This window comes from Cygnus atratus, chromosome 11 (genome assembly GCF_013377495.2).
Source record: "Cygnus atratus isolate AKBS03 ecotype Queensland, Australia chromosome 11, CAtr_DNAZoo_HiC_assembly, whole genome shotgun sequence".
Classification (NCBI taxonomy): domain Eukaryota; kingdom Metazoa; phylum Chordata; class Aves; order Anseriformes; family Anatidae; genus Cygnus; species Cygnus atratus.
Genome location: NC_066372.1, coordinates 16,532,315 through 16,554,088, shown reverse-complemented (window position 1 = coordinate 16,554,088; position 21,774 = coordinate 16,532,315). Strand labels below are relative to the sequence as shown.

Sequence of the window (21,774 nt, the reverse complement as noted above, 5' to 3'; positions counted from 1 at the left end):
TTTCCCATGAACTAACAACTGTTCCCTATCCAGCAGACAGTTTACTTGTAGCTATTTTGACTTGCATTATTCCACTTAATGAAGATAAACATAAGTCAGACACAGGAAAGCCACAGAATGACTATGAACAGGAAGCATTCCAAGTATTCAGCATTTACTAGACAAAATTGGCCAGTAATTCTTTTTGCTTTTCACTGAGGATAAAAATCCCTGAAAGATAATAATCATCATTGTTTGAACTAATATAGCACTTTTATCCAGTGATCTGAGAACACTTCCCAAATATACTGTACTGAGAACAGCAGTGTGATTAGATTCATATTATTTAAAATACCTGTTTTACAGACAGACAAACTCATGGGTCACCCAGAGGTACCATGACTTCCCATGGGTCACAGACTCAGAAGACTACAGAAGATTTCTGACTACCATTTCTATGATTTCAGTGACATTGCAAAGAATGTCTAATATTGCTTACTCGAGTTGCTTAAATTATTCATATTACAGAGACTTTGGGGATGAATATATTTTCTGCTTACATCCAGCTTTTTAAAAAATTGATTCTTTTTCAGTAATTATTTGCATGGCTGTACACTGGGATATTTCATCGTGTAAACTTTTCATCTTCATAATGCTCAGGATTTTTAATTGGTGGATGGTTAGTAATGTAGATCAAATGTTATTCTTTCTTACTCTTGATTGGATTAGTATAACTTTTTTTTTTACTTTTTTTTTTTTTTAGGCCAGAAAAGAAGGAATGTCAAATATTTAATACATGCAAGACTACCTTTGTGAGAAAATAGCCTCTTTCCTGGTAGGAATATTCATTCCCTAAATCTTTATCTGAACAAAACCTACTTGCCTGCATGTTTGCAAATAGTAAGGCATGGGTGAAACAAATGTTCTGAATTAAGATGGGTGTTAACAAATGCTATAGTTCACTCAGTTTCAGTGACTGTACAATTAATAAGTGATGGTGAATGGACTTGAATAATGCAATCTTTGCCGCTGGAGACAAATCAATGCACCCATGACTCTTCACACTGTTTCTGTCTTCAGTCATCAGATGACTTCTTAAAATGATTTAATTTCTTTATTTTTAGGTCTGTGGTTTAAGAAGTTACCTAGTCTTCTCCTGCTCATGCTCCACTGACGACAGTAAGTTGACTGTGATGTTAACACTGAAACACTGAAATCATTTGCCCAGACAGGCTAAATAGATCATGCCCTTCCTGAGTCTTGAGTCTATATCTTACAAACAGCACCATATGGTTAATTTTTAAGCCAACCAATCAAGTGTTTATTAAAGCAGAGTCTGGGGGGATGAGGAGGAGAAATGCTGTCTACAAAAGTCATTGTTCTGGTGGACTTCAACTCTTAACCCTTTGTAATGTGGCAGGAACGAATCCATGAAATCAAGCTCTGACTAATCAGACAAGTTTTAAGCTGGGGAGATAAAAAGATGGAGGTACAGGTAGGCATCAACTTGTGGACCAAAGGCATCTAAAATGTTATTTAGGTTACACGCTGAGATAATTGTTGATTTATAGAAGCAGTGGGTAGAGTGCTGACCTGGGATTTAGGGTCTCCAGGTTTTATTCTTTATCTTGAAATTTTTTTCCTCTGACCTTGAACACTTCACTTTCTCCTTCTACTTTATCCTCACATCCTCAACTTGTTTGCAGAGAATAATTCCACTCAGGGCTTGTCCTTAACAAAAATACATTTCCAATGCCTACCTCAACAATTTGTATAAACCTTGAGCTGAATTGGGACAAGCAGGTTCTTTGAATTATAGCAGCATACAGGTCGGCGTAAAACTGGAGTCATTTAATGGGGAAGGTCTCAGTGTTTTAATTAGAAAGCTTAAAACTACTTCTTTATTCTTTCACATAAAGTTAGATTTGAAGCAGATGATCAGAATTTATTTATGCATGCATTCAAATAAGACAACATTGTGAGAAAGCTTAAAGTTTTGTGTTTAAAAAAAAAAAAAAAACCACCAACAACACTATTTGGGAAATGAAGTCATCTGCAGAAAAAATACTGAGACAACAAAGCAGTCTTCCAATTCCTGTGTTTTTGGGTAATAGCATGCCATCTTTAGTATTTATTTCCCTAAGAGCTTGCTTTTTTTTTTTTTTGCTTTTTTTTTTTTTTTTAACAGATGTATACTCCTTTCATTGGTGTTTATTTAAAAGCCTGCCAATATATCTGAAATCAGCACATACTGAATGTTGATGCACCACCTTGCCTAATTGACTTAGCTGGAAAATAAACAGTGAAAGGCTATTTTAGTAGCAAACTACTTGATACAACTACTCGTTCCCTACCTTTATCTAAGTACCACACAGGCAGACAAGCACTAGCACCGGATAGCATGGACGCAAGGTTGCTACATATGTTTTCTGCTGTCTTTACCATTTTAGGGACAAACTTGGTATTGTTGTCACTGTAATTCATTGAATCAGAAGAATAACATTTTTATCTCTGCTGCCCTAAAACCTTGATAGCATTAATAAAATGTCATTAGAATCCTCAGAGCTTATTAAAAGTTATTATTTTAAAAACAATAGGTTCCTGAATATTCACAGTAAATAAGGATTATAAGGCTATTCACGCAACGTGAATAATTTGCTGCTAATAATATTGACACTCAATCTGTCTGCAAAATGTCTCTGTTAGCAGGAAACAATCACACTGGGAGGTGTTAGGATTTGCAGTGGAGTAGCAGAGTGAAGTAATTAAAAACTGATTGGAAAATGTATTTGAAGTTCAAAAAAATATTTTTCTGCCTCTTTAATATGGAATATTAAAAACTAAACCAACGCATTATTAGAAAGAGAAAAACTGTTTTCTGCTAGTTTTGCTTTCCTTAAAAAAAAAAAAAAAAAAAAAAACAGCAACCACAAAACACTAAAATATGCGTTTGTTTACTGAAAGAGACCCAAGTTGGAACATATTGGCTAAGAAGGTGGAGAAATAAAGTTCTTCATCTGCTCCCACCAAAAAAATTTTAAATCTTTGACCATGTAGTGGTACTGATCACTGAGCTGGGACACGGGGAAGCTGGGTGCAGTTTTTCAGGCAGAAACAAGGAGGAAGGTCTGTAGCAGAATGAGATAAAGAGGATTTAATGAAATTGATATTTCAGTTTCAGGTAGTGTGCTCTTTCCACACAAATCTTAATTCTGACATGATCTTTTGTTCAACTTTTCACTAAATGTAATGATTATTCCTGTGAAAATATTTTGCAGATGAAAATGACCATTTGCATTTGAGTTGGGTTAAGAACTGATACATCTTTTTGAATGAATACTTTGGGGGTTTTACATTAAAGATTTTCTATCACATATTTCAGAAGTTAATATTAATTTTTGTTAATTTAGCACAAGGGTTACTCCCCTGAAGCTATTTTTGAGCTCTTATCCATCTTATTAGGGTATTAAATGACTACAGATTTTTGCCATTGATATAAAAGTGTCTTAGCGTATTTATGCTACAGGTGTCCTTTATTAGAATATGATTTTTATACCATGTCATTAAAAAGAATATAAAAATAATACGATGACAAAATATAGATTTTTCATATGTCTTTGGTCATGAGTATTATTTTAAGATAAAAATAGTAAATCAAAAATAGAAAGCAGTAAAGAAGAGTCATTGTATTACATTTGATGTAAAAAACTTCATTATGATTGAACCTTTAGTGTATTTAAACAAAAAATATATTTCTATGTGTTATTGTTTATGGCTCAGAATCTTATTACAAAAATTTTATTTTACAGTCTTTTATTTTTCCCTGAAAAAGCTTCTCATTTTTGAACTAGCTATTAAGTGTACAGACAAATTATTTATTTATTGTAATTCTCCTTTTTAGCTTATTCTATATTTGCTTACTATTCACTTGCTCACAAATACTGCTGTACTCTTACTACAGTAAATTAGTAGATTTATAATATTTGACTCTGAGAGAACATGGGTTATCAGACAAAAGAAAATCCGTGTCCAAGAAGGTCATTTCTAAGTCATGCTGGTATTATTTACCCAAACAGCTAGACTTATTTTGTGCATTACATACGTGTTATATATGAAGGGAAGAAGCACAGGAAATTTTGTACTCTTAATATTAATTTTCTAGAGAAATGAGACAGAACAGTTCAGGTTCAAAAAGCTTGCCTATTCATAACCTAAAAGGCAGAAAACTCTTGGTTTGAGCCAACGAGAGGAATAGAAAGCTTTGCTGAACAGAATGACAGTCCAAAATAGCTCAGATTTGCAATTCTCATGCAAGTAAATCTCCCATTGATTTCCATGTGAGTTCTACCTCCTCCAAGCTGAATGGTGGCTCTGAAGATATACCTGTGTTCAAAACTTGCTTTGAACACACAGGCATGTTGCAGCCAGATAGACAGGAGAAAATTGGATCTCATCAGGAAATGACCAGCGCAAGAGGAGGTTATGAGTTTATTAACCTGATGAATAAAAAAAGTAAATATTTGGTGTAAAACCTGTCAGAGATTACACTTGTAAAACTTCTAATTCAGCTATTTCCTCTTATAGCTGTCAAAATATGTCTGGGATAAGTTAATACAACATTACACATTTTAGAAGCTTTTGCTCGAACTTGAAGTTCAATCTTTTTTTTTTTTTTTTCTAGCAAGTTTTTTCCTTTCTCATCAACTTGTCTTATCAACAGCCTACATTTTTTGTCTGTAGGCTGGCTTCTCAGCTGTTTATTTCCATAGCTATAATCTTTGCTCTATGTTTTCAAAAAGCTTTCAGAGTGCCTAAAACCAATTTTTAAAACAATGGCAACTTGATGGGCTGAATGCCACATGGGTAATTACTGATGGACTTAAGGAATGAGATCTGCTCGGGCACTGGAGTCTCACTGGCGTCTCTACAGTCGGTCTCTGCTCCTTAATAGCTTGTCTGGAGAAGGCTAGAGAGGGAGTTGTGTCCATGATACAATTTTCAACTGAAGGAGACGATAGGTGGAAAAGGAGAATGCAGCAGGTAGAAAAGAAGAGCAAAGGAACATCAGGGAAGGGCTTCTCCTCCCCCCGCCATCCCTCCCCCACTAACCCCACATGAGTCAAATGACAATATTTTCCTAAGAAAATTGAAACTATTGCACAAGCTTTACCCACCAAATTTTCAGTACTGAGGAAGAAAAAAAATATATCTGAAGAAGATTTTGTTAATTTAAAACCAAACACAGCATATTAAATGGTTCTGTAGTCTCTCCCTTCTCCCACTAACTCTTTGCCCTCTAGACGAAGAAGGATTTATCTCATACATTTCAAAAAAAAGTCACCTCTCCGTAACCTACAGTTCATTCAGTCGAGGCTTAGCGTAAATAATCAGTATGGAAAACACCAATCAGCTCTGAATAGCTCCTGGATTTAGGAGGAATACACTGCTTATGCCTGTGGAACTCCTCTGGGAAGCAAAGGAAGGAGAATGTGTCTTGATTTACACTGCCCTATTTCTCAGATCTGCCAGCCTCTCTGCTCTGTCCACTTCACTACCGTCAGATGCTGTGAGACAAGCATATGGTGTTTACTTCTCTGACTGACATCTCTCTGGTTTTCCTCGCTCCTCGAGAGAATCCTCTCTTGCCAAGTCAATTTGCAAGGGCTTGGATGTAGCCATGGCCCTCTGGTCCAGATCCAAACTATTCCTCATTTTCCCTTGGCAAATGTCAGTAGAGGACAATCTCCCTCCTCCCTATAAAACCAGTGTTTCACCGAGGGAAATTCCAGTCGAAGGACTGACCCGACCCCGTGTGTCCTTCACTACCTCATTGATCTGGTGCCACATGAAGATGCCACCCAAGGACCATGGCAGCTCCTAGTGCTGCCCCTGTGAGTGCTGAGCTCGGGGGCTGGAGGGGAGAAGAGCAGCCTGGGTCCCAGGTGAGGGACTGCTAGGAAAGCCTTGCCAAAGGGCTGTGGACAGTCACTGGCATCACTGCTGCAGCTGATGTAGGCTGAAATGAAGAGGAGGTGCCAAGCAAGGGATTTGCATTTGCATTTGTAGTTTGTGAAGCTTAAATGGAGCTTGGCTTGGGAATGGTTTTAATATCCCAGGGAGTCCCCTTCCCCACTTAGAGACTCAAGCTGGGCACATTTTAGGATGAAGTTAAAAAATAAAAAAATCCACCCTGCTTTAAAATTGACTTTTTACGCTTTATTCCTTTGCTTTTCCTCCTTCTATCACCTCCCTCCAACACTTTGATCTGGTAGCAATGGCATCTTTATCACTCTTATCAGGTCCCACGTTCTTGGCTGTTCTTTTGAAGTGTGATTTCCTGTGTCTAGTGGTCAAGAAAGGATACTGGGTACTGCAGATTTCCTGCTGCTTTTCCTCTGTATCTGCAAGTTTTCTTTGCTTTCCTTCCTGTTTTTCTGCTTCATTTGTGCTTCCCTTTGCCGTCCAAACCTGCCTCTCCCCCTCAGACAGGTTCTCCCCCACCCCTAGATCATTATCACTCATCTATTTTTCTTCACCAGCATCTCAGAATGATCTTTCTCTTTTCTCTGTTGTGCTTTATCCTTCCCATCTCTTATTCCTTCTTCTTTCATCTGCTTCCTAAGCTTTTTTCAACTCTTTGTTTTTGACTCATGTTTTCTGGTCTTTCTAAGATGTTCTTTGGACTTCTTCTTAGGTCATTGACTGAAATGGAGAAAAGCCTGAAAATGAACCAGATGATCTTTTGGGATTTTGTCCAAAGCACGCTGGAGGCAAAAGCGACACTAATTGACTAATCAATGGGATTTAGGACAAATTCCCTATTCTTGCACCTCCTGAATATTTGCTAGTCTTTCCAGCTCTCTTCTGATGGCAGTTTGCAATCTTTGACATGTTATTAGTTTGAAAGAAGATCTGCACAGAGAGATTTCTTTTTACTATTATTATTAAGAAAAAGAAGGCTCTGAAGAGATATTTAGCTTTCACAACTAGTAAATGCGATTCCACATTTCACTACAAGCTCTGATTCTGTGTTGGGATTTTCCAAACCTGCGACGTATGAAATAATTCAGATGGTAAAACATTATTCAGGGGCCTCCCAATTATTCCCACAATACATATTTGGAAGACTGAATGGCACTGGGGCTGTTTTCTCTGCTTTTAAACAAGTTTTTGCTCTCCACGCCAAGGTGGTGGTTCACTTGAAAAACAAACAGCCATGAGTTCAGCCTTTCTCATGCACCAGCGCTATCTGAGTGCATCCAGGCACAGGGGGAGTTAGGAAAACTTAATTTCAGCCACAATGTTGATATTTGGCAAATGAGTGGTTTTATGGTGCTTCATGCAGCTCTGTTATTTATTTATTTATTCTTACAGCTCCAGCACAGTGCCTTAATGGGTGAGCTGGGCTATCGCATTATCTTCTCTATCCAGCTGGGCACAGATTTGCATCCTGCTGCCACTGGGCAGGGTAGAATCTGAGCTTGCTTGCTGGGTACAGCGTAGCTTGCATACCCAGCTGAGCTGTAGCTTACCAGGGGATACTTCCCCTCTTGGAGGTACAAATGGCAGCTGCTTTAGGCGATAGGAGATGGCCTTGGCATATCCCTGCTCTGTCAGGGAACATACTGTACTTCGCTCTCACCAGATGCTCATGGTGTGTTATCATCCCGTTTTCACTCTAGGAATCATTGGCTGAAAAAGCACTAGGAAGGCTGGGGTGAAATGAATTCATATTTTATAACACAAGTTTATTGCAGCCTTTAAAATCTGATCTGAATCAATATCTTCCTATCCCAAGAAGACTTTCTTCTGAACTTTTCTGTAATTTCAGTCCATTAACTGACATGCTTAATACCCTGAATATATCAAGTCTTTGTTTCTCTTTTATTTTCAGAAGAAAAGAAAAAAAAAAAAAGAAAAAAAAGGGAAAAAGAATAAAAGAGAGAAGGAATAATTAGCAAAGTGTTTTTTTTTCTTTTTTTTTTCTTCACTTGATTATTATTAACCTATAGGTAAACAAATACAAGAACAAGAAGGAAAAGATAAAAAAGGAAATCAGAAGAAAAAGAACAAATAAAATGAAATCAAAACTTCTGATTTCAGCTTAAATTTCTTCCCTCCTTTGACAGTTAGCAGAGCCCACGAGAAGTTATTCTGCAAGATAATACAGTCCGGGTGGAGGAAAAGTGAACGACTCTCTCTTTTTAATAGGAAAGTGGATTGCTGCCTGCTAAGGGTGTTTTCAAGCAGGGATTCTTTTCTGTTGTTGTAGCTGGGTAGCAGCACAAGACAAAAGGGGACATTACAGCTTGCGAGCTTTCAGGACTGGGGGCTGAGGAGGAAAGGAGAGAAGAGCATGATTGATGGAGTTCTGGTTGGCTTATAAAGGGCAGCCGGGAGTGCAGGGAAATAATCAGGGAAAAGGGCGTCCCGTACTGGCTCTCTCAGAGGGGAGAAATGAATCCTGCACCTCTGCATTATTAAGTTGTCAGGCGGGCTGATGATGAAAATCTGAAGGTCAGGCATAACAAGAAGCACCTTATGGGGGGATCATGACCTTTCTGGAAGTGCTACACTCATGTTTATCTGCACCTAACCCTTATCCACAATTCTTCATTTGATAAGAACATTGGGAGAAGGGATGGGGAAGGGGAGGGGGGGAGGGGGGAGGAGGAGGGAAGTCCTCATCATATGTATAAGCAGTGTGTGAAATTAGGCTTCCTGTGAAACTGATTGTGGATGCTCAATTCGCAGTGAAAGATAATAAACCAAAAGGACACACGAGGGATGCAGACAGAAATTGTTCACTACAGTGGAACTCAATAAAGGGAACAAGAGCTTTCCTAAATGACAAATTTGGTACAGTGGTGCTAAAATCAGGATTCTCCCTGGCACCACTGCAGCAATTTGCTCTCAGCTCTACCACTTTTTATTTACTTTGGAAGTCCTAATAATGTTAGAGAGTGGCTTTTCCATCTATTTATTTATTTATTTATCTCCAGCAATGTTTATTCTTTAACTGCTTACTTTAAACCAAAGAGTCAAGGTGAAGGACAATGAAATGTTAGATTCCAATTGATTTTTCCTCTCTAGTTTCCATATCAGAAATGGGTATAAATATAAATATATTCCAGGGTTAGATGCCTGTCCTATGCATGCCTTATTGACTGCTTTAATAAATGTCATGACCCCTTCTGCACACACATGCACACACAAACTCACACATGCTCGCAATCAAATAGAGGCATTGCTCAGATATAAATACAGTAATAATGGCAATCACATGGAAAATATTCCAAACCTAAATCTGCTCTTAAAATATGCTAACAAGATTTTTATTTCACCCCGATTTACAGCATCTTGACTTTGCTTTTCAAGTCCACAATGTACTTAAAGCATGACAAAGTACACTTGTGGAAAAGTGAAGTCAAACAAGACTTCATAATTATTGCAATATATTCACTTTTCATGCATAATCCTTTAAATTAGCAATACAATATATCACCTCTACTGCCACTAGACGCTAATGCACCTCTATTGAAAGCTATGTTAAGGAAAGTTATGTCCTATCTTGAAAAAACACATAACCTTCCAAAATATTAAATGACAGTAGGTTCCGATCCTGTAATTCTTGCATACTCAAGTAGCCTCATTAGCCTTGATTTTCTTACATCAATGGACAATAACCTATTAACTTTAATGGATTTACTAATATGTACTGATATGAGATCACAATCAGTACCTTTGGGACATCATATTTAAGGATTACCAGACCAGCAGGAAAAAGAATATGATGTATAAACTAATGAATACTTTTATTAGATGAATAGTATAATACTAGAACCCATCAACTGCCTTTAAAACGACTCTTTAATGAAGAGATGACACTGAAAAATACTATGTTGTCGATACAGCGCGTAAAGAACCTCCAGTATCAAGTAAAAATGAAGGAAAGTTTTTCTATTTCTATTGTTTAAGTGACCCAATTTATCTACTTTATTCTTTTGGCCTCCCACATGCTTCCTGTTGCTGTGGTCTACTATTGTCTACAACTTTTGGTATCCTGTTAATAAGCAAAAACAACCTGTGTATTTTATAGTGACTTTCATCTGCAAATCTGGTACTGATCCACAGTGGAAGTCAATACAACTTAATGCTGAGGAAACTGAGGTATGGGAAAAGAAGTGACTTGTCCAGAGTCACTGAGAATACTAGTGATAGACCATTGGTCAGCTGGAATAAAATTTGGTGGTCTCCTCATTTTTAACTTTTTCTTTGGGCTTCCCTCTTTCTAGAGTTGAGCCATGATTTGGGTTTGAATTAGATTTTGGGATGAATTTGGTGGAGCAGAGCCATATGCCCTTGTAGAAGACAGTAGAAATCTTTGTGGAGCACAGTAATCTAGGGTGAACAGGAGCTGGAGAAGGCAGGCATCTTAGCTCCATTGGAAATCCCTTTTGACTAGCAATATTTGCAGCAGGCTTTGAATGTGCAAGCCCATAAGGATGTAGAAAAATATTTTCAAGTTCATTGTGTGGAGAGATTTTCCTCTTTGGGCTATGAACTGCTTCAGTTTTTCTACACAGTCTCAGTGAGTCTCACAGCCTTTCAAGGAAAATGGGAACTGCTAGGTGGCTGGCCCTTTCAGATTACATGACCATTCCCAAAACCTTGGCTTCATAACTAAGTCTCCACATCTACTGTGATGTGATCATCATGGAAAAATAAATTTATCTTGGCTTATGTGTATTCACTCAGCAGTGTACTTGTTTTATCTGTATAATGTGAGCCTCCCACAACATTGCTTGGAAGCAAAAGCAAAATACAAGTAACTATGCAAAGTTTTTTCCTCCTCCTCCTGTCATCAGAATTGAAACTGGCTGATAGATGAGACAGAGACATGATCTCATAACGTGGTTTGTTAGAAACTGAAGCTAACAGATAATCTACGTTAAAACTTTTGGCCAAATCAGGTTTTCTTACAGATTTCAGAAAGTGCGTTGTTTTATACATTTATACAAAACATTCTCATTATTGTTTACTTTAAAATCTCATGCTATATATTAACATATTTTTTTTCTTTTTTTTTCCATTTCTTTTCCTTTCAGGTTACCAGAAAATGCTGTAATGTTGATATTACTTAGGAAGGCTTTGACTGTCCAGCATCCATAATGACAGCATTAACTAAAGAAATTCCGAGCCAGTAAAAGAGGGTAAGACACCAATGTGAGAAAAACCTACAGCCAACCCATCTCCAAACCCAAAGAGTTTGATTTTGTTTGATGTAGAAGACAAAAGTCATGAAAGGTAGGTTATTCAACTGCTGATAGCCAAATGTGGTAAGTCCAATGGTAGGTCTTAAACCTAGTGGGTCTGAGCCTAACAGTGAAGAAGCCTTTTTCTTTACACTATCCAGAAGGATGAATGATGATTTCCAACTGAATACTTTTAAAATTAGATCTGACTAGTACTTGGTGGGAAAGTTCACCTCACCTAATGGATCATTTTTAGGCCAAATGCAGCTTTCATTGAAGGCAATGAAAATGCTTTCATTGACTTCAACAGGTTTTGATTCAGGTCTCTATCTAGTAAGCTATATTAACATTCTGGAGAATCAAAGAAAAAAGCATTTATTTGGTCATTTGTAGTGTTTTTGAAGCTCTTTTAGGGATTACAAAAATGAGTTAATTTTTTTGATCAAACCTGAGGTTTTATACTCTATTAGTCAATAACATGGACCGAAACTTTTCATACTGTCCAGAAATATACAAGATACATTTAAAAATAGCTCCTGAGAAAGGAGTGCCACCTACCATTTCCACTGTTGTTTTTCAGCTGCACAAAGCATTGCTATACTGCTTTAGTGATGACTATTTTTACTTTTTGTTTCAAAGCCTGCATATGAAGGTGCGATAATCCCCTAAACTCAATGCAAATCTCAGAGGGCTGTATGCTGGCATGGAAGATGCCAATCCAGGTGTGGTGCTTTCTTCAGAGCACGATAGAAGTTATGGCTGAGTTATAGGGTGGCAGAAGTACACACATTGCTTGGCCAACTTGCAGCTAAAAATGGCTTAATATCAAAACATGGCATTTTACAAGCAGGCAGTTAATCCTTCATAGGGGCCAGGTGCCTGTTTTGAATACGGAGGGACAAATCTGACGGGGGAGACTTTTATTTTCCCACCCATTTCTTCCACAAAATAAATAAAGAAAAAAAAATCAGTTCCTTGTTTCCTCTTAGCACTTCTTAAATCTCTGCATCTCCAGTCATCCTATTTCTCTTGCCAGTCCATTTCTTTTCTCTCATAATGTCTCCTCTTGTTGGTGGTGTTTCCACCCATGTGGTTGCAGCAAGTTTAACTTTTCATGGAGTCAGCAATTGGTGTTTGTGTTATGCTGCTCATTACAGAGGTTCCTTATACACTGTGGTCTCACTCTTGAAAACCCGTGGTCTTGATTTTCTTTTTGGCTGTTTTTCCTTAGTCAACAAAACTGTATAAATCCATTCAAACTGAAAAAGCTATTGCTATTTGTGCATAGGATGAAATTCTATACGTTTGCCAAGAATGTGAACATCAAAAAGGTCAAGAATATTTAAGCAAAAAATACTGAAGGCTGTCTTGTTTTTGTCTTATGGTTTTCCATGATACATAATCTCTACTATGCTGTTCTGTATAGGTGAAGTTTTCTGTCATGGAATTTTATTCTCTGTTACTTAGAGATAAATTTAGACAGCTTCACATTGCTGTGTAAATCTAAAAGAATTCTAATAAAACAGATTAATGTTACATCCCTGATGGTGAGTTGGTGAACCTTTACCTGGATTTCCTAGAACTTTTGTCTGTGGGACAGAGAAATCCTGTTTCTATTTTCTAAATAACTGTTACTTCTATCATTTATTTTTTCCCAACTGGAGTACAATGTTAACTGGGTCATTCTCCACATGCCATTTCCTAGATGAGGACTTGTTCATGGCCACAGACCTAGTTAGTGACAGTGCTGAGATAAAAATTTTGTGTCCGTGAATTAGATATATTAGATATAATAGATTGTATCTGAATTAGATATAAGCAAACATGCACAGAGACTATAGCATAAACTATTGAAAAATCACACCAACTCCTTCAGAGCTGAAACCTGTCCGGCTTGTGCTTCTATGGTGGAAGTCTGGAATTTCTACAATGTTGTCTCGTGGAAGATTAGTTGCTGGTCATCCTTAGAGGACTGGGATACTTTAAACAGCAGTTTCATTATAGTGATTTTACTGGGCATTATTTTTACTATGGAAAGTCCTTTAAAAGTAATGGGAATTGATTTCAGTGGCCTTTGACATATTACTGAAAATAATATAGCAAAATACAACCTTTTCCCTCTTACCGCTATGTGAAGGCTTTAACTGAGAAAGCAGTTTACAATGGTGCCCCCATGTAAGGCTTTATTCAAAAGATTTTACGCTTGATAACATCTGAGCCATAGGAGCTGTATGTGGGGTTTAGCATCTTAGCAGCTGCAATTCTTAATCCTGATTCCGTTGCCTCCATATTAAAAGCTCCATGGTCACAGGACACCAGCTTTGGCCGTACTACATTGTCATTCATTCCTCCCCACCACACGCGTGCCTGACCATATAGGAAAATGAGTTTACAACCGACTACGCCTATGGGACTCCCGGAGGGATACAATGTGAGAGCCTTTACTAGTGGAGGATAGTTCTCAAAAGGTCTGAAAGTTTGGTAAGTACATCCTTAACCAAACTCTTTTGACCTTTATTCAGATTTGTTTTTGGAGAAGGGCAAAGGTTTGGGCCAATTCTTGTTTAACCCAACTGGCTTGTCCATCTACAGGCTGTAATTAGTCACTAAATCTCTGCCATACTTTGCTTTGGAGGTTAGGTCCCAATACAGCAGGGCACTAAACTTTAAGCGAGTAATTCTTTAAAGTCAAAGGGATTACTCTTCTGCTTAAAGTGCATATACTCATGTGCATATTTAATTGCTTTGCTCGATCAGACCTTGAAGAGTTAGGGAGCATGTGTTCTTGTTGTACAGCAGTGCCAAGTTGTTCACTTTGCCTTTGCATCGCTTTTCTTGTTGCCTGGGAATTTTCTATACAACAGCAGTGCAGAGAGAGACAACAGGGTGCAGTCTGGGGCGGAACTTTATCTGCTCCCAAAACAGGGGAGTGAGAACTCAGTTTTTGGTTTTGTGGACTTTTACAAAAAGCAGCAGGTTCAGAATTTGACCAGTCCCAAAACTGGAAAGGGGAAAGAAAGTTTCCTATTCCTATTTACTTCCATTTCATCTGGACACAGGGCATGAGTAGCTTGTTTTAAGTCATTCATTTATGTCTTACACATTTCAATCTTTTGCAGTAATTGATCATGTTTCTTCAAGCCTGATTCCGAGCTTGCACAAATAGGTAGTGATAGCAGGTTTACACCATTTGAAGATTTGTCTCCTTAGGAACATATAAGCCTTGTAAACATGCTTTTTGTTTTGCGAAACTTAGAGAGCAAGCAGCTGAACTACATCACACAGGCTGAAACCTCACCTGAAAAACTGTAATACTAATTTTAAAAAATGCTTTTTTTTTTTTTTTAATGAAACTAACCTTGCTGAGTGTACATCAAGGGTTTTATTACTGGCTCTACATAATAAAGTAATTGTGTAATTAGTAATACATTTATAACTCCTTTACTGAGGAAAAAGTAAAACATGCACTGCTTTTGTGTAAATCCTGACAGTGGTGATTTTTTTTCCCGAGAATTATACCATTATATCATAAAAGTGTCAAGGCATGAGTTTACTGTTCCTACTAATATTCTAAAATATTCTCTTAGGCTGACATCTCTGTCAATTAAAATTAAACAAAATTGCATTCTGCCATATACACTTCAAATAGGAAGCTTTCAAGTTTATGGCTGTTCTTTGAATTGATTTTTAAGATGGCATCTGTAAAACTTGGCTAGTACAAGATGAGGTAGGATGTAGTTAAGGTTCAGTCAATTTTAAAAATGTTTTAAAGATCATAAATTGACAACTGAAATAGACTGAGCATCCTTGGGATTTTGGGCTGTCAAATATAAATCTTTTTTTTTTCTTTTTTTTCTTTTTTTTTCTAAACTGAGCTCTTGCAAAGTGAAAATTTTATGAAAACATGTTCTTCCCCCCCTTTGATATTTTTGCAATAAGTTACACAAACAAGAGGGCTTCTGGTGTTGTTTCCAGTTGCTTGGTCTCGCGGGATTTGGAATTCTTCTTCTCCTGGTGTTTCCCACAGAAATAGAGTGAGAACGTGCTTTCTCACGGGACTGTATTTCTCATGGAAAATAATAGGGTTGCCGGCAGCAAACGTTTTCTGCAGTGATACCCTGCCAATAAAGTCTTCAGGGAAATTATTGCCCTCAATAAGATGAAGACTAGTAAATTGGAACCCCCTATCCCTACTCCACAAAGATATGTCTTTAGGAAGCTTTCTCCTTCTATTATTCCCTGGAAACCCTGACCCCAAGAAAATGCTATAGACAGTAATGCTTGGTTTACACTTAATTTTGTTCCCCAGAATAAAGATGTCAGTTATGTGTGTAAAAAATAAAAAAAAAAAAGAGCAATCCCCCCCAACATACACCCTGACCAATATATTTATGCCAGTAAAAGCCCTCGTGTAGACAGTTATGCTGAGAAAAGTTATTTTACAGCTTAGCTTTATTTTGTTCAGGGAACTGGTTCAAACTATAACAAACAAAGGTCCTTTTTGCTGTTAAAAACTGCATCCACTAAGAAGGAGATTTTTGATGCAGCAAACCCTTGGAGGTGTAAACTTGTCAAAGATGTGTTGAATGCATTCTAATATCTGGAAGCCAAGAGAAATTTGCCACATTAGGTTTTATTATTATTCTGAGAGGCAGAAAAACCTGGTTTTGCTAAGTCTCCAATTCCATCACAACCCATAATATTGCATATTAAAAATAGACCTTGTTCATTTAAAGCACACATTTTTGGAAGATGATCTCCTGGCCAAAGGGAATTCAAAGTCAAGCAATGTGCTTTCCGCTGTTGGAAATGCAACAGGTCTCTGTGTGGAGTGGCTAGGAAAATCTGATCATTCTTAGAGAAATATTTTCTGGAGAGGAGAAAAAAAAAAAAAAAAAAAGACGAAGAAAGCAGAACTTCCCCATGGAAATGTGCACTGGAAGAAATGCAGGTGTTAGTCACGCAGGAGTTCATGTCAAGAGAAATATTTCCCCAGGGTCCCATGAGAGGAAAGGGGAAAGGGGGGGTTATGGGGTGCCTAACCCAAGGAGTAGGGGAAAAAAAGCAGAGGCTGGTGACAGAAAGACCTTAATTCATGCACCATGCACTTGAGTGATATGTTTACTTTCAACCTTCAAGTCAAATTCAAGCAGCAGCCAAAAACCACAGATCAACACATTTTTAGTACAAAGTGGAATTAGGGTCATTGGCACCCTCGGTGCTCCACCAATTTCTGAAACAACGTTAAATCCATATTAATACTTGCTTTTAGTTAACCATGTCAAAGGAGATGGTAATTATGGGTAAGCAGGAAGGTTGGGATGAAACCAGATAATTGCTGCTGAAGGAGGTAACATAAGCACAATTAGTTGAGAGAGTTATTTTTCATCTTGAAGGAGAATTTAAAACCAGTTCTGTTCTGGTTTAAATCACTTATTAGCTTGGAACATGATGGAAAAATAAGAGTCTGAAAAATCAGAATCCAACTAAATCCATCTTCATGCTAATAGAGAGATTGTTTTTTTTGTTTGTTTTGTTTTGTTTTAGGCTACCATTATCATAATTATGCCTTCTGACAGTGTTTCAGGTGTTGTAAATCAATAAGTGTTCATTGAACTTCTGTGGATCTTCACTGGCTTACCCTGGCTGAGAACATGGCTCAGTCAAGGTAGAAAGGACTACAGATTCATAGAGACAAGACAAGGGAACTAGTTCTGGTCCAAAAAGACAACGGCATATTTAGCAGAATTTGGCTTTGTTATTCTGTTCCACTAGGGTGGGAGAGGTTGACAGATACAGAAATGGTCTCAAAGCCAAACTGCTGGGGCGAAGTAGGATGCATCAGAAATGACTTTGTTTTTCCATAGGTTGTGAATCAGTCTGTTTTCTTTAGCCCTGCTGCCCTGCTGGGTTTGGGGTCCTTGAGGCATCTCACATTTTCTTTAGACAGGTGGCAGCAATACAAATGGGATATCATCCAGAAGCAGCTCATGTGGACCAAACCATGGACCCCTCCCAGAGGCTTGGGGCAAGAAGGGGCTTTCAAATCCAACCTTCTCCACGGATTTGAAAGGCCTGCTTAGTGCCTAAGAAGGCACTAAGCCTGAGCAGCCTGAATGAAACCCCTTCTTCAAGCAGCCAATGTTATCTGCAGAGGAGTGGAACTGCACTCTTGGCCGATTCAGGGGCAGACTGTGATTTTAGTCAGTCAATAACCACATAGAATTAGAGGGTAATGTTTATTCCACTTCCTGATTACTGATACCAGTCATAGCAAGTATTATTTTCTTTTTTTTTTTTTCTTTTTTTTAATTAAAAAACATAAAGTAATTTTATTCTCACAGTGATCTGGAAAATAAATACATTTTTTTTCAGTAACTCCAGTGTAGCCAAAATGGACTAATGCTTAAGGAAAACAGCTATGCAAAGGTGTTTTTTTTGTTTTTTTTGTTTTTTTTTGTCTCACCTTTTCACATTTGTGCGAAGGTCTTAGTTTTAGTTTCATTTCTGTTGGCTCAGCCATCTGTGCATTTTATTGCCTGTTCTATGGAACTTTGCAATGTTTTAGTGAAGAGCAGTAGGAAAGCGCTGAGGACAAAAATGAGTAGATATAAAGCCTTAGAGAAGAGAAGTGACACAACAAGTAATTTCTCCATTTGTTTCTCCTGATATTGAGCTGAGCTGGGGAAATTACTTTAAGTACGTAAGGTGATACAATTACTACAGCTGGGTCTTTGTTTAATTTTCAAATAGACAGTTCAGTACACTGAATTCAGAGGTGATTGGTTATGGATTCTCCAGCCCTTCACCTTGAGGTCATTAGGTTTAATACTATCCCAGGTTGGAGTTCTGCACTCTATCCATTGTGAACAATTTATCTGATAAATTCATACCTTTTTATTTTTTTTTTCTCCTTGTGACTTACCTATTGACAAATTGAAATTTTCACAAATATGATCATGGCTCAAAAGTACTTGGCATGTGGTTTGTGTGGTCTGACTTCAGCTTGTGGACTAACGACAGACTATCCACCATGACTGTTGCTTTAAGTATTTCCTATTCATGATGCCTGATTAAGATGCATAGCTACATTTCTCTGTCTTCATTGGATGACACCCGTATTGCAAAGAGCTTTCAACTGACCTCCTAACCCTTTTGGTGAAAATATATGTGCATGAGCATCCACAAGGCTCTCCTGCAGCTTTTTTTTTTTTTGTGGGCAAAGTTTCGTGCAGACAAGTGTTAATAGAAAGTGCCTGATCAAGAATAGAAATAATATCAAAGAGGAAATTTATTCACACTGATGTTCTGAAATGCTATTTTTGAACTGTTTCCCTAGCTATTGAAGTGAGCAAAAACCATTGTGCGAAAACTTCCCATGTGAAATAAATGTGTAGTTTCACTCCAGTTCTTAGTGAATATAAGAAATGCAATCACAGTATCCATGAGTAACTGAATAACTTTGAAGCAGTCTCCACAGCAAAGTCACAGGATACTTGGCATTCAGTGATGCCCTGGCCATATTACTCCTGGGTGTAGTACAGGCATAACTATCTAGCAATATATTAAGGCTCCTACACTGTCATTTCAGGTGGAGTACTTTTAGTAAGGGTGTCAATCTCTACATCTATTAACCTTTAACCAATTAATTTCACTTTAATTATTTTTTTTAATTAAAAAAAAAAAAGAGAGAGAGAAACCCCAAATCAGTTCTACCTAGAGGTAAGAAATGACCAAACATCATCTTGCGGTTCTAATGCCAAAGAGAGAACAGGAATGCAGTCAAGGGCCAAAATTTGGCTCATTTAATTACACCTGCACAGTATTTCAATAGCATGCCTTGGTGAGAGGTGCTTTTAAGAGTAAAGTGCTTTGAAATAAAGCTATTAAATGCATACGGAGACATTGATTGATACACTCGAGTTATGGGGGGGGGGGGAAGAGAGAGGGAAGAGGGACGAAAAAGCAAAGGACTTTTTTCTTCTCTGTAAGAGTGGATTTGGAATCTTCAAGGGCATAGGGATGGTAAACGATTGCTAAAAGTCCAAATTAAGAGGTATTAGCCCATTGTGCAGCAGTCAGTCACATCATATTCGCATTGCTGTTTTCTTGTCGGAGGTTTTGCCTTGATCTATCCTGGACCACATTGACAAGTCACTATTGAAGCATTCTAAATAATCCACAGTGAAATAAGGCATAGGGTGTCACTCTCTAGGCTACAGAAAGCCTGAGCACAGTGAAGTTAGAAAGGGTAGCAAAGCCCTTTTCAGTCATGTTTCTCAGCCGATTAAACTCATTCAGGGCCAGGCTGCTGGAACGAAAACAGAAAGATCACCTCCTGTTCTCCAGTGTTTTGTTGGCAACAGCAGACAGATGTAGAAAAGTAGAAACATTTTTACTATAGCAACAAAGGGAAAAGGGGTGGGAGGCAAATGCAAAAAAAAGAAAAAAAAAAGAAAAAAAAGGGGGCGGGGAGGGGGGGGAGGATTTGCAGGCTTGTTAATGTCCCAAGATACTTTGGGATAGTACTCTAGGTTAAGAGCGGTTGTCAGTGCAGATTGCAGTTCAAAAGGTTCATATGAAATGTGTGTTCAGTGCAAATCTGTGTCCTCTTTTCTCCCCCAAATCCTCAACTGGTACAGTAATTAACCATAAAAACAGATTGACACATGGTGATTCAGTTCATTAACATTTTTTGTTGTTGTTGTTTGTTTGGCTTTTCAGCAAAACCCATTTAAGAGTGATGCCTTCTTTAAGAGTATCCCATCCACCCATGCAGCCACACTGATGTGACATATTGTGACACAAAATGCCACAGAAAATTAAGCTGAGCCCTCCAACTGAAGACTTGATTTAGCCATACATTCTCCACAAGTCACCATTTAAATTAACTGTTGTAGATTCAAGCTAGGAAAATGATAATTCATCTAGTGTAAGTAGTTGTGTAGAAACAGTTTGCTGCTACTGGAAAAAATCTGCATAGTATGTTCTTAAAATATGGTATGTTTCATTTCCTATGGATAAAGACAAATAAATATAGTTGCAAGAAATGCAGCGCATTTTTAAGAGGTTGGTACAATGATTTTTCTCTGCTGCATGTTATGCATTTATGTATACTCAACATACAGTCTCTGCAAATGCATATTTACATTTATAAATATGCATGCATATATACATCCAAATATATTTAATTAAAAGTTTTTTTCTAATTTTCAGTATAGAAATACCCATACACATATGGCTTGGGAATAAATAAAAATAAATTTATTTCTGTGCAGGTAAAAAAATTAAAAAAAATCAGCTAAAGGAAGTATGGGAACCAAGCAACTAGGGCAGTAAAATGGGGGACACATGTCCCAGCTTCTCCTCTAATAAAAATGTTCTGTTTAAAATAATAGTTACAATGGAAATACTGAAAAAGAACTTTTTCTTACAAAGACCTGTGGTTCAGGCAGTCTTTTCAGATGTAGTTGACTTAGATTTCACTTCTGTAAAAAAAAAACAAATGGGACAAAAAGGATTTATACCAAAGTTTTCCTGCCTCCCAAATAAATTCTCTGGTGATGAACATATTCAATCTAAACATTAGCCCTCACAAAGCTGAATATTGCCCCAGCCCTGGAGTATTTAGCTCCTTAGAGAATTTGGCCATTAACCTTGGTATTTACATTAGTGTTGAGCCCTTTTGAAGAATAGGTCTTTGGAGGTGATAGTATAGTTAAATGTTTCTGGAAAATTTTACTTTAAATTCCTAGGTTTCTTAAAGATCTTAGATTTAAGATCTACTTCTTTTGATTTACATGCTTTTGGGTTAAAAAAAAAAAAAAAAAAGAAAAAAAATGGAAGAAACAAAACAAAACAAAACAAAACAGAAACAACTGCCCTCGGCCTGAAAGCAAGCAGTAAGTGCCAGGCAGGAATCAGCTGCTGGAATTGGCAGGGGGATGCTATGGGTTTCTGCACCAACCTGTCACCGTTGTTGGGATAACGAGTTCTGACCCCTTGGAAATCAGAGGAGGGTCCCCCGAGGGCACGTAAAATGATGTCAAGCACTTTTGCAAGTAGTCTAGCTTACATCTGAAGCACGTGAGTGTTTATGGGCAATGACTGGTCTAGAGCATTTTAGTAAGCTCCTGTCTTTCTGGGCTTAGATCCTAACTTTGATCTAATGGCTAACAGCCCCTAACATTATATACTTTTTTTTTTCCAGTCCTCATTTCCCCAAACCTTAGAGACTTGCAGAAGCTCTTGTGCTGCTGTGCATTTGCAAGAACTGGTCTAAAATAATGTGATCATTTATCACTGGGTTGTGGGTTTTTTGCCGTGTTTTAAAAATTTGTGTAATATATATCAAGTGTCTATGGATTTTGGCATGGTGTTGGGTCATCTAAGTGATTTGGCATTGTTTAGACTGCAAAATAACACACGGGGTCAAGAGCAGTCAATACCGGTCCTATAAATTATTGTCTAGACTCTCATAAATTGTCCTCTAATTTGTGGCTTGAAAAAGAAAAGATATCAGAAGCCAAATCTCTTTGCT

At 37.7% G+C, this 21,774-nt stretch overlaps 1 long non-coding RNA gene across 1 annotated transcript; it reads left to right on the top strand.

Annotated features, from left to right (window-relative positions):
• Positions 1-447: 447 nt before the first annotated feature.
• LOC118251978 (uncharacterized) lies at positions 448-20,941 on the top strand. The gene is made up of 6 exons (XR_004780003.2): positions 448-658; positions 743-814; positions 1,104-1,158; positions 11,088-11,286; positions 13,532-13,715; positions 19,959-20,941. It is a non-coding gene; the product is annotated as an uncharacterized LOC118251978 (long non-coding RNA).
• The last annotated feature ends 833 nt before the right edge of the window (positions 20,942-21,774 follow it).